Genomic DNA, 13,993 nt, shown 5'->3' with positions numbered 1-13,993 from the left:
TTACAATGCAATGCAAAGCCTCCTCCACATGGGGCCATCCCTTACCTTAACAATCTTCTCTTTGAAGCTTTAAATCATGTTCTCAAGAGAGCTCCCCCATCCTCTTCTCCCATCTAGGATGACATTCCAACATACTACTTACTTTACATACTAACATATTAAAGTAAAGAGAAGGAAGAAATAAACTTACTTTGATTCCTTCATCTTCTTCTCTCTTTTCTTCCCCTTGGAAGACAACTCTTTCCTTCCTCTCACTTTCTTTCTCTCTTTGAAATGGCAAAATTTGAGACAAGGGTTTACTTTCCCTTTAAATACTACTATTGTCTTGAAATCTCCATTTCAAGACTTCATCTTAGCCTTTGAATTCCAATTGCTTTTTGAGAGAAAATCCCAATCATCCATCTCTTTGGATTAAATACATCTCTCTTGGAAGAAACACAATCCATGCCATTTCCTTTCTTTAAATTTCAACCATTGGATTATTTTGCCTTTACAAGACTTAATCTCCACCCTTAAAAGGAAGCACAATCCATGTGCCTTTCAAAGAATTAATCTTAACCCTCCAAAATTAGTCTTTAAATTAAATCATTAATATGTTGGCAATCCTTGCCAACTTTCAAGACTAAATGGTGGCCCTTAGATCATTTCCAATTCCAAGAATCAATCCCATCCTTCTAATTTTTCATTTCTTTCCCATTTAAATTAATGAGACTATTTTCACCCCATCACATTTGAGAGACATAAAACATTTATTTTTCATTTAATAAATCCCACCATTTTCCATCATTAATGGGAGACTAATTTCCCATTTTCCTTTTGATTTATTTAATTCTCCATAATCATACTCTACATTAAATGCTTGAAAGACTAATTAAAATTTCTTTGAGCATTTAATTTAATCTCTTCATTTAACTTGGACCACAAAATGCCAAGTGTCGTTACAAGACACTAACCTTGGCTTCCAAGTTCTAATCTCCTCCATCCATGTGGCATTACCACATTTATTCACCAATTTAGGGAAAAATAATTATTTCCTCCAATAATTTCATATTCTCCATTTTCCCTATTTTCCATAATTAATTCCCTCTATGGAATTAAATTCCAAAATTTCCAAAATACCCTTTGTGAATTTATTAATCCCATATATCTCCACACAAATACAAAATTGGGATTTTATTCATTTACACACCTAATTCCACATAGAAATTATTCTTAATTTATCAAAATAATCTTTTTTTGGACTTCTCTATCCAAATTACCAAAATACCCCTCTCATAGGGTGCCCTTAATCTCAAAATCTTTCACATTCTCAAGGGCATTTTTGGAATTTTCTCACTTCCATTCTCATTCTTTTAACACCGGTTACACCGGGTGTTACAGTCATTCTTATCGCTCGATGCGGGATGTTACAGGTGGTATCAGAGCCAACCCCTAAGCCTCTGAGCGCGGTGGTGGGGCAAACCTCAGTTAGGACGTTGAGTCCCTAAGGGGGGTGCGTGTAGGCGCCTTAGGCGAATCCCACATCGGCCATGCAATGGGGGGAGATCTGGGATCAGTTGTAAGGTCGCATGACGAGGACGTCATGTGTTCAAGGGGGGGAGAATGTAATATCCCAAGAGTCTAGAGAAGAGTAGTATATATTGAAGATAAGTAAGGAAGGAAACAACACTAGCTGGATACCTTTTGGGCTGAATGCAGGCAAAGAACTCCAGAGTTAAGCGTGCTTGACCTGGGGAAATCCAAGAATGGGTGACCCCCTGGGAAGTTCGTGTAGGCCCATCAGAGTAAATTGTTCCGGTCCTTCTTATCGCTCGATACGGGATGTTACACACTGAGTTTTGGATTTTTTTTTTTTTTAGCGACGGGAGTTGCCCCGTCGCTAAATTTGGTATTTTTTAATTAATTTATTTTTATTTTTTTGTGATGGGGGAAGCCCCGTCGCTAAATTTTACATTTTTTTTTTTTTTTTATTTTTTAGCGATGGGGGATTGTCCCGTCGCTAAATTTGGTATTTTTTAATTAATTTATTTTTATTTTTTAGCGATGGGGGTTGCCCGTCGCTGAATTTTGGATTTTTATCTTTTTTATTTTTATCTTTTAGCGACGGGGGTTGCCCCGTCGCTAAATTTGGTATTTTTTAATTAATTATTTTTATTTTTTAGCGACGGGTTCTATCCCGTGGCTAAATTTTTTATTTTTTATTTTATTTATTTTTATTTTTTTGGGACGGAAATAATCCTGTCGCTAATTGTTTTATTTTTATTTAATTAAATTAAATATATTTAGCGACGGGATATTTCGTCGCTAATTAATAAAAAAATTAATAAATAATAAAAAATTAAATTTAAATTAAATATAAAATCGCTAAATAATTAAAAAAATTAAATTAATAATTAAAAAATTTAGCCAGTAGTTACAAACGAAAAAAATAAATTAAAAAATAAAATTTATTAATTATGTATTAAACAAAGATTAAATAAATATTAAAATGTATTAAATGTATATTTTATGTATTTTATTTACTAACATAAAATATGTAAATTGGTATGATATTGTAAAATTTATAATAACAAATATGTATTAAACTAATTTTTAATCAAATAAAACGTAAATATTTAAGAGATAAATTAATTACAACATTTAAGTGGTATATTAGTTGAGTTAAAATTTACAATATTTATTTTTTTAAGTATTAATTTATGAATTTAAAAATTTAACATTTATAAACTTAATTTAAAATAAAATTAAAATGGCTGATAGGTAAGTATAGTATATAGATAATATATGCAGTGCATATGATAAGGAAGCTCGCAACTCGAATGGTTCGTACGCGCGAGTGCGCACGGATGACCAGGGATCGAAACTAAGTAAGGGAAGAAAAGAGTGCACTAAGAAATTATCTCAGGGCACCACGTGGCGGCTTAAGGCAGCGCCATGTGGCATTGCAATAGCCCGCAAGACCTTCCAAAGAAGGCTATAATATTTTTTAAATTTAAGTCAACAATGGAAACAGTTTCGTCACTAATTAGCGACAGAATTGTTTCCGTCGCTAATTATAATTTATTTTATTTTTTTTAATATTCTAATTTGTATTGTTTGTTAGCGACGGAAAGTTTTCCGTTGCTATTCAACAACGGAACTTTTTTCGTTGCTAAAATAATATTTAATTTTTTTAAAAAAAATATTTTTTATTTTTTAATTAGCGACAGAAATTTTCGTCGTTGATTTTTTTTGTCACTGATCCCGTCGCTGAATTTTAGTGATGCCATTTTTAGCGACGGGAATCTGCCCGTTGCTAAATTCGTCGCTAAATTTTTTAGCGACAGATTTTGATTTTTTGGCGAGAGATTTTTTCGTCACTAAATTTCGTTTTTCTTGTAGTGATGCATCATAGTTTCTAGACATCATTAAATGTCCCAAGTCGTAGCAATGTCAAGAATGGACATTGACATTTGCGGTAAGAATTGTATGTGCTATGTTTTTGCTATGTGATAGCAATGGGGGTCTCACACCCATAGGCATGGGGATGCCTAGACAAGTACATAGGTGACCAATGTTTGAGAACGTGTCACTGGACATGACTCGCCATAAGAATCCATTTTGGTTATATGTTGATGGTATTCTCATACGAGATGGGTGTAACTAATTCTTGGACCTGAGGTCACAGTCATTTTATAAGAAGACTGGTATGCTTTAACATTGTTTCGATGAGCCTAGATAAAGGCTGCACGTGGGCGATCGTTAGGCATATCGTGAGGCTTATGGAGATGGGTGTATAACTAAGATGAGACTCGTCTATCCCTTGATAAGAGGATAATGTATCTAAGAGGCGCATTCGGTGGATATTCACTTTAAATCCATGGCTATGGTGAAAGAGATCAATAAGGAGTTATTGATTCACTTTCTATTAAGTGAGGATATCCGGAAGATCGAAGAAAAATTATGTGATCGTAATCAAGCAACACATCGCCAACTTGAGATCACATAGGATACATTGACGAGAGGATTGAATTACACGATAACCATGCTTGTGAAAGGTTATTTATGGATTATGAATCCTTTTGAATAATTGGGTAGGCATGTTGCCTTGCTAGAGGCCAATCTTGTCTTATGTGTTTATACCGACACATTGCCAACATATTCAAAAGCCTAATGAGTCATACGCAATAGGAAAGATCCCTGGCTTAAACCAGGAGAGCAGATGTATGGTTAAGTGGGGCACTTCGGCAAGAAGTTGTGCCATCGTAGGTTCTCATGAAAAATGAACAAATAGACGTAACGACGTCGATGTGACAAGCGATCGTCATAAAGGAAATAGTTTCCTAAAATGAAAATTGATTAAATTAGGAAGGAGTTTCTAATTTAATAATTTTCTATTTGTTGGAGTGGCAAATAGGAAATAAAATATATTTGGGCCAAATATTAAATTAAATATTATATTTGGGCTTGAATTAGATTTGAGCCAAATATTTTATTTAAACCTATAATTGGATTTGGGTCACTTAATTATATTTCTAGTTGGATTAGAATAAGCCCACTTAAGATTCTAATTGAAATTGAATTAATGGGCTAGCCCAATCCATTAAGGTTTAAGAAACCCTAGAAGGCTTCTCTATAAATACCCTTTTATGGGTTGCCCAAATAGAGGAATTAATGGTTGTGTGGTTTTTCAAGAGTTGAAAAATGAATTCCATTCACTATTTCCCATTTCTTTTTGGCATCGATTTGAAACGTGGGCATTCTTTTCCATCCATACACAAGCCGCAAAAAAAGAAGGAGCTAGCACTCTTATTCCGCTCTCCTTGCCAATGGACACGTGCCTCGTATCACGAGTTAGAGGTCGAACGCTTGAATGGCTCGAATCCATGAACGACTAAAAAATCTAAAGGTTAGATTTATTTTATTTGTATGTGAATAATTTGATTTCGACGTTGATTCAATCGCCGGGATTGCGGTAAGGTTTAAAAATTTTTGAACTACGCTGCTTACCCCATAACAATCTTGCTTTACTTTCAATTACGAGTCTTATCTGCCATCTCAAGGGAGTCATTATGAGGTGTCATCATGACTCCCAAGCTGCCAAGTAGTTTCTTGCCACTTGTCCTTAAGGATAAGGTTTTAGCAAACTTGGAGGCTAAGTAAATTTTTTTGGCCAATCACATGATGCCACATCACGGGGTCATTATGAATCATCATGTGACTTAATCTTATCTTCCAAGTTGCTAATGGTTGCTTTCCATGTGTCCTTAAGGATAAGGTTTGGAGACTTTGGAGGCTAAGAAAAGACTTGGAGAAGACTTGGACTTTAAGCAAAGACTTGGACTTGGACTTCAAACAAAAACTTGAACTTAGACTTCAAACAAATACTTGGACTCTGCTTCAAAACGATCCAAAGCTACATTTGATTGAAGTTTGAAATCCAAAGATATTTTGAAGTTCATGTCTTTTACACTAATTGTAATACTCAGTATTACATGGTTTTGGAAAAATAAGATTTCCAGTAATTTTTAAATGACATTGGGTGGTCCGAAGAGCCCAAGTAGTGAATTTCAAGAAATTAATTAATAAAATTATCGAATCGACGATAGGGAATGCCTCGAGACTTGAATGTCCAAGGAAGAGGGCATGAGATTGGCGAGCATCTTGAGGCGAGGCTAATGATGCTGGAAGCAGTCCAACTGGGAATAATTGTCGGAATAAATTCTGTATAAGCCTGAATGAGTGTTGGTACCGAATGATGGTAGGGGACCTCCAGGAAGCTAAGGGAACCCTAGGGATGGTCTGGTTTTGCTAGTGAAGCAATCCTAAAGTATTTTTGGGTGCAGAAAATGTCCCTTGTTAGCGCAGGGATGAAATTGGCTTTATCGAGTAAAAGTCGGATATTAATTTTCGAAGAAATTGAGCTTGGGAGTAGCTTAATGATAATTATTCAAGGTTTGGAGGGTCCAAGTGCAATTTTCAAAAATTTCTAAGTGAAATTGATAAATCCTTAAGTGGAATATGGAGGATTATTGTGGTTAAATATGTAATTATATATATATATATAAATATGTGTGTGCATGTGAATGGCTTGGAGGCCAAGTTTTTCACAATGAATTTGAAATTAAAATGGGTGAACAAGGGAGGGCTCAGGAGAGAGCAATGGCCTATAGAATGAGAGGCAGACAAAGCAAATGAGAGAGGGAGAAGGAGATTGGAAGGGCTGGTCGGTTAGAGTTGTAAGCAACGGTCGACGATGTGGTCGTGGTGTGAAGCAGCCATGGCAGTAGCAGCAAAACAACAACGGGGAGTGGCCGATGGCAGCAGTGGCTCGCGCGGAGGCTGCCGGTGGTGGTGTAGGAGATTGGTGACGGCATTGATAGAGGGAAATGGTTAAAGCTAAAGCGGTAGTGGTTGGTGGCATGCAGGCAGTTGCGTGAGGTGCGGTCGCAGTGGCTGAGGTGGAGGAAGCGATGTGCGGTGGAGCTGGGGCGGCCGGTGGCTCTAGGGCTAGCCACAGCGGCGGCCAGTGGAGGGCTAGATGGTGATGTTTGGCAGCGGGCATGTGCAGTTGTAGGCGGGCTAGATGCGTAAAGGAAGAAGAAGTGAGGAAGAATAAGAGAGAAAAAAGAATAGAAAATAAAATAAAATAAAAATAAAAGAAATATGAAAAAGGAGAAAATTTGGGGGAAAATGCTATAAAATTGTAGAAAAATGGGAGAAAATTATGAAAATTATTTTGGGGCTCGAGGACCATGCCAGAGGCTTATAAAAGGGATTTTGGGCGCAAATGGCAACTCGGGAGGCAATACCGGTGTGGGCATTTTTTTGATTTCTCCTTCGGATTGATCGAGGTAAGTAATTATTTCTGTTTGAATTCTTCACTTTATGTGAGATGTCGTGGAATAATGTAATGTGAAGAGTTGGTTGGATTAAACCCTCGGTTGGAGTTGATTGGAAGTTGTTGTTGGGTGATTTTGCGGTGTATGGTGAAAATGAAGGTATTGGTTTAATTTTTTTTGTTGTTGGGTTTTGTGTGGCATCTAGGTTCTACCAAGGAGGCGGTGGTCCTAGAAGAGTTCGAAGCAAGCTAGCATTATCTGTTTTGGCAGATGAGGCTTCGAGCTAGGTAAGGGATGACCCAATGGTGGTGGTCTTGCATGCATTTGTAAATATTTTTCTATATGAGTTGCATGTAGTGGTTAACACTTACATGATATGAGTTCTACTGTACCTATGGCCATATGGAGGACTAGTGTTGTGGGAAGGGTTGGTTGATGCCTTAACCTATGGAGGTTATGAGGGCATTGAAGACTACCAATTTTGCATTGCATTTTTGCATTACATGCTCTCTCATGCTTCATTTACTTATGCATTGCACCCTTACTGAGTCTTTATGACTCATGAGGTTTTAGCTCTTGTTATAGATGATGCATGTCCAGATGGAAGCAGGGATGATGCTGGGAGGATGATGTGGTGACTAGCGTTGTCGCTCGAGTTTGTATATGGTATATATATTCATATATGTATTCATGTGATTGAATGTAAATGTTGTTGAGCGCTAGATGTATGTAGTTGTTGTAATCATCATAGTGTGATAAGTGATTGTGAGATTGCTAGATGTTTATAGCTTTAGTTGTTGGAGCCGAGATTCAGATCAAGTAAGGATCGATAAGGTATGTTCCCATAAATCCCAGTACTCAGTGGTGTTAATGTGCTAATTATGTGCCTGGGTCACCTTTGGCTTGTTGTGTGGTGAGTTGAAGAAAGGTTAAGCTCACTTAGGTTTCAGGTCCCATTTCGCTGTGTTTTCTTATTTGGTTTGGGACCGATTCTTTGAGTGGAGCGAAGGGAAGGACGAACTCTAGTGCCCACTTAAAACATAGTCCAACCCTTCAGTTGTTGGTTTGTCGTGTGAGTAATCCAGTCAATTATTCACCGGTAGTACCCGTAGGTGGAAGTGGGATGTTACACTAATTCCTAAGACTTTTGGTTAATTGCACTTTTCCCGAACTTCAATAATTACGACTTTGGCCCTAGCTCAAAAAATGAACTTTTGTCTCAAGTTTCAATAATCCCTTGAAATGACCTATTTCCTCAAATATCAGAACCTAATAGTCTCAGGCATTACATCATATTTGATTCTAAAAAATCTCGGGTATTACACATGCATCCATACATCTACATTCTTGCTTCAAGACATCATTGTTTAACTTAGGCATCGGAGGGACTGCATGGGGAAGATCATCGTGTGCTTTCTAACTATCTTTGTGCTACAAACATTGCCTGTGTCCTTGAAGACCACGAAGAATCTTTGGGGAACCAGTCCCCCGAAGACTCATCCGGAGACCCCTAAAGCCTCAACTCACTTAGACAACGGATTGACTGGTACCCTGGACCTTGGGGCTTTACTTGGGACTCTGCATTGGTTGTTCCCTAAGATAAATAAATTTAATTGTTTTAATTAGGCCACAACACCAGGTCACAATTATAACAAGCTCCATCTTGACACAAAATCCAAATATGGAATTATCCAAAATTCTTTCTTCCGACAAATCATGAGGAATTAATCTCCCTGACAAATACCGACCAAATTTGCACCACGAGAAATACCACCCAAATCCACACAAAGTTTACTTTAGTAGATATCTTCAGTCACACTTAAAGTATAGCCAACAAGATCAACCTCAACATATCTTTACTGACCTTAATGACTCCACATTTACCAATGTAAATCCCCCTTCATGACGTCACCTTCATCTAAATCCATCCATCCAAAATTGCACGCATCTTAAACTTCCATAGTGAGAATCAAATATTCCGATCCAATAATAGAATATCATACTTCAAGGTAGCCAATACAAAGATCAAGTAACCCAAAATAATGCTAAACAATAGATAAATAAAATCCTAATAGAAAACATACCATAATACTGGATCTGGGCAATAAATCTAGGGAAAAAAAGATCGAGATCAGGGTTGTCAGATCTGGAGTGGACCAATGGGTCGGGACATGCCAAACTCTTTAACTTTGACCAAACATTTTGGCCTACAACGAGGATCTCTCCATCTCCCCGATGTACCTTGAAAGACCCTGAGTGACAACTAGCATTATGTTAAGACGATCCTACCAGTAATGAAGTCTCACTTCAGAACAGAGCCTATTTGAGCTTTCGACTCCTATGTATTATAATCCCTCTATCAAATAACATCCCAATCGAGTGAGAGTCATGGACTAATCAAAATCACTAACTTTATAGCTATGCTGAAATTAGGGTGGTGAGATTGAGATGACACATCAGAACTCCTTCCAACATTAGAACACTTTCCAATCAAGTGTACCCTAGCCTGGGGTTTCTTTAGTCAAGGCCACCACTGATTGCATAGGATGTTTACCACACACTGGAGGTCGACGATTAATAATCACCTGCCTCCATATGCTACTGTATAGGGATCACATAGTGTATCTCCCACTCAATAACTTGATGGTTCTTAGCAACGACAAATCCTTGACAATAACATACAAGACAACTGTGTTGCCTCCGGTCTAAGGACTAGTAACACAATCGAAGCCTGTGATAGATCATGGATCCTCTCAGCCATGTGATTTATCATGTGCGTCACATTTAGTAGATGTTCCATTAACATCTACTCACATGTATATTATATCCATCTCATGGATTATGGCATGCAATTCACCATCCTTTATCATTAGGATCTCATACTAATCAAAGATATTATCCCATGTGTTATTTCGTACTCGACTAATAAAGTCTTCTTTTGAGAAGTCTAAGGACTAGGAATTATCGTTAACACATCCTTAATACAAAGGTCCTTAGTCACATATTCCTAACATTTAAGAATAAAACCTTTAACAAGAAATCTAGGGACTCATTCATATATAATGATTGGAGAGCTATGAATGAAGATATGACTTTAAAGTATGAAAACACATTTTATTATACACGCAAGAATTACATCATTACTCCCATTATTACAATTTCTAGATGCCAACTAAATCTAGCATTAAAGCACCAACACCAACAATCTCTCACTTACACTAATGCTAATTTATAAGCTATAGGTCCTCATTGCATCATTAGGTGGTATCTAATACCCATCTTCTCAAGATGGCGATCAAGATGACTCCATGGTAGTGTTTTGGTCAGTGGGTGCATAACATTCTCTAATGACACGATCTTCTGTAGCTGCATATCTCCACGTGCAATGATCTCTCAGATGAAATGGAAGCGCCACTCTATATGTTTGGACTTCTGGTGAGACCTGGGTTCCCTTGCCTGTGCAATGGCTCCATTGTTATTGCAATATAAAGATATCGGCAACTAAATAGACAAGACCACTTCAAGTTTAGCAACAAACTTCCTCATCCAAATAGTCTCCTTTGCAGCATTGCATGCCGCAATAAATTCTGTAACACCACCTTTCTCGGACAACCCAACACTCAAGGAGCCTTGAAGAGAGAGAGAGAGTTAGATGGGAGGATAAGAACATAACATTCAACTTATTACATTCATGAAGAGATATACTAAGACAAACATCAAACCATACATGCAATCCATTCATTTACTACTTAAAACAAGCAAGGAGACTTTTAGCATTTTTACAAAACATACATCCTACAGGTGGGTATATTGCATTCATTGTAAAGGGATAACAATGATCCACTAGCGTCTCAAAACACTCCCAAAATCTTTCAATTGAGGGTACCCCAGCACACATAGCTAACCGACCACCTTACTCAAACCCCCATCAGCCCCTTCTTTACCCTTACTTGGAATGGTGAAGAATACAAATGTGAGCCACAAGGATCAACAAGATAAAATATAAGAAGAATAATATAGCTAAATTCGGGCATGATGGATACATGATGGGTGATACTCAAACCACAAAGAGGCATTATATTTAAGATGTTCACTCACCCACCTAATGCAATATCATGCCATGCAACATGTATATATAAGCCGGAAACACATACATGGCTATTTGATCGTGCTGTCGAACACCGATAGATTAGATGAATAATGATTCGAATTTGCAATAAGGGTGCAACCCAAGTCATCTCCCAACGAACCTCAAACGGATCTGTCAAAACAAGATTAAACGAGGGGGGGTTGTGATGAAAACCGGAATTAAAAACGTTCAAGAATGAAACAAAAATGAACTAAAACGTAACCCGCTACAAACCCTACCTTCTTACCACGGTAATCCTTGTCTCACTTATAAAAACAATCTGTTTGGTTTGATTTTCTTTTGATTTGAAAAACTCTTCTACAACCGTAAAAGATTAAATCAAATCGAGCAATCGCTCATACAAATATACCGTTTCGTTTCTTTCTAATCAAAGCCTCAACCGAGTACATCAATTAAACGCATCCAAAGATCATGCATGCATTCACACAATCGCATAAAAGAAACATACATAAACTTAGAGAAGGAAAAGAAACAAAATCATCCATAAAAACATGAAAATCGAGTTCTAAACCGGATTCAACAATATGACCGAGACTCAAACCGGGCAAGGGGTACGAGAATGTAGCGAATCACAAGCAAATTAGCTTTCCATCTTCTTGGTTGAAATCGTGAGAATCCTCCCAAAATCGGCCACCCCGAAAATCAGCCACTTAATGTGCTTAAATAGAGCTTAGGGAGGAAACCCTAAGTTATCGCAACTTCACAGCAGATTTTGAATAGTATAACGTGCGTTCTGGGCTTCGGCCCCTTCATCAAAATTGTATATCAGGAAGATTAGATGAATTTGGGCTTTTAAATCACTTGATTTGGATATCGGACGCCCAAGTTATGGCATTTTAAAGATTCAGCATCTATGCAGCTTTCCTAATTTGACCCAACTTTCTGGTCCCGACTTTGAAGCGATGTTTGGAGGCCGAAACGAACTTGGATTTGGACCTACCATACCATTCCAGAAAGCCCAAGAAGTCCTCTACAATATCTTTGAGACATCATTCATGTTCTGGGATTATAACTTGGCCAAAAACTTGAAAGAAGTACAAAAGGTCAAATCTATGAGCACACTTTTGCTTCTTTGTCTCCAATCTCCTTGTTTCCCTTCTTGCCATCAAAATTCCTCATGACCCAGGAAGCCCAAATCTGTCCAAAATAAGATAAAATAGTGTGAAACCCAATTCCTATAAGATAAAATAAAACAAAATCAAGATGAATAAAATGACACAACTAACGTGCAAAAAGACTAAATATGAGGGCTAAATAATATGAAAATATGCGCTCTATCAAATTCCCCCACACTTAGACTTTTGCACTCCTGGGAAAAACACTAAATGCTAACATTCACTCTTTCAAACAAAAAGGATGCGAAGAATGCAAAATGAGAGGCACGACAAGTTTTATAGGAATTCAACACTCAAAGATCATCTTTCTTACACTTCCCAGACAAACAAGTAGCATGGCAATTTTACTTGGCAAGACGAGTCAAAATAAGCAGAACCTTATAAGAACATGCTGTCAAGTTTCTCACATGCTATGCCTAACTCCACCCAATCATAATTCCACTACCAGATATGCTCATCTTCTAAATCTCCACTCTCAATGCTTTATGCATGCAAATCAAAAGAACTTTTATTCATGGCTCCAACATGGTAAGGTGAAAGGGATAGGAAGATAACAATGAAAAGTAAACCTTAGGAAGAAAGAAAACATTCAAGACAACCCAAGATCAATGAAGAACTATTAAGCAAGCAGAAAATAGATCTTTTTTTTTTTTTTCATGCATGGTGGGTGCGTTTTACGCTCCATCCCAACCTTGGTGAGTGCGTTTTACGCTCCGTCTCACCTTGGCCTTTGGCCTTTCTATCCATTTTCTTTTGATTCCAAAGGACTTGCTTAATATTTTTGCCATAATCAAGGGATGCAATTAATGTTCTTCAACCTGAAGAAGGGAAATGATCTCTTTTTTTTTTTTTTTGAGAAGTATGGCGAGTAAAATGAAAGAATGCCTTAATCATCTTTTCACATGCATGAGCACTGATAGCTTCAATAAAGATTCAAAACAAGCTTTAGAGTGATACCCATAATTAGTGAATGCACGCATGGCATAAGAAAGAACATGTATAACTATCCTCACAAAGACTACCTCAATCAACTCACCAAGCCAAACTCATTGCCAATTTACTTGAAAGCCCAAAAAGATAAGATCGACTTTCTAATCATGCCAAATTCTTTCAAACTCAATTTGCCTCATTTTGCCTCTTTTTTTTCTTTTTTTCTTTTTTTTTAATTTTAATTTTTAATTTTTAATTTTTTTTTTTTGAAAAGAAACTTCTATTCTAAAACTCCCCCCCACACTCAAACATTACATTGTCCTCAATGTAAGCATGCAGCAAGAATCAGGTATAGGACAAGTAAGAAAAATAAGGAGAGAGAAACAGCCTGGTGGTATCAAGTCGAGGGAAGGTCCAAGAGAGATAGCTCCTCCACTGTGTGTTCTGTAAAGCCCCCGTAGAAATGCTTAAGCCTCTGTCCATTAACTGTGAATTTCTTCGTAGTCGACTCGTCCATAATCTCAACTGCACCATAAGGAAAAACATGAGTAACCACAAAAAGACCAACCCATCTAGAACGCAACTTACCAGGCATTAGCTTTAGGCGTGAATTGTAGAGGAGGACTTTATTGCCAACGTGGAACTCCTTCTTGGCAATCAATTTGTCATGTGCAGCTTTGGTCTTTTCCTTGTAAATCCTGGAGTTCTCATATGCTTCTAATCTCAATTCCTCAAGCTCTTACAATTGAAGCTTCCGCTTGGAACCAGCTTCTGTCATGTCCATGTTGCATTGCTTCACCGCCCAATAGGCCTTATGCTCGATCTCTACCGGCAGATGACATGCTTTTCCAAAGACCAGTCGATATGGGGACATGTCGATCGGGGTCTTGTAGGCTGTGCGGTAGGCCCAAAGTGCATCTTCCAACCTATGGCTATAGTCTTTCTTGTTGGGCTGGACTGTCTTCTCTAGAATCTGC

The sequence above is a fragment of the Diospyros lotus genome, chromosome 3 (assembly GCF_014633365.1).
Source record: "Diospyros lotus cultivar Yz01 chromosome 3, ASM1463336v1, whole genome shotgun sequence".
Classification (NCBI taxonomy): domain Eukaryota; kingdom Viridiplantae; phylum Streptophyta; class Magnoliopsida; order Ericales; family Ebenaceae; genus Diospyros; species Diospyros lotus.
The sequence above is the reverse complement of the archived record's forward strand: the minus strand, read 5'-3'. Positions refer to the sequence as shown.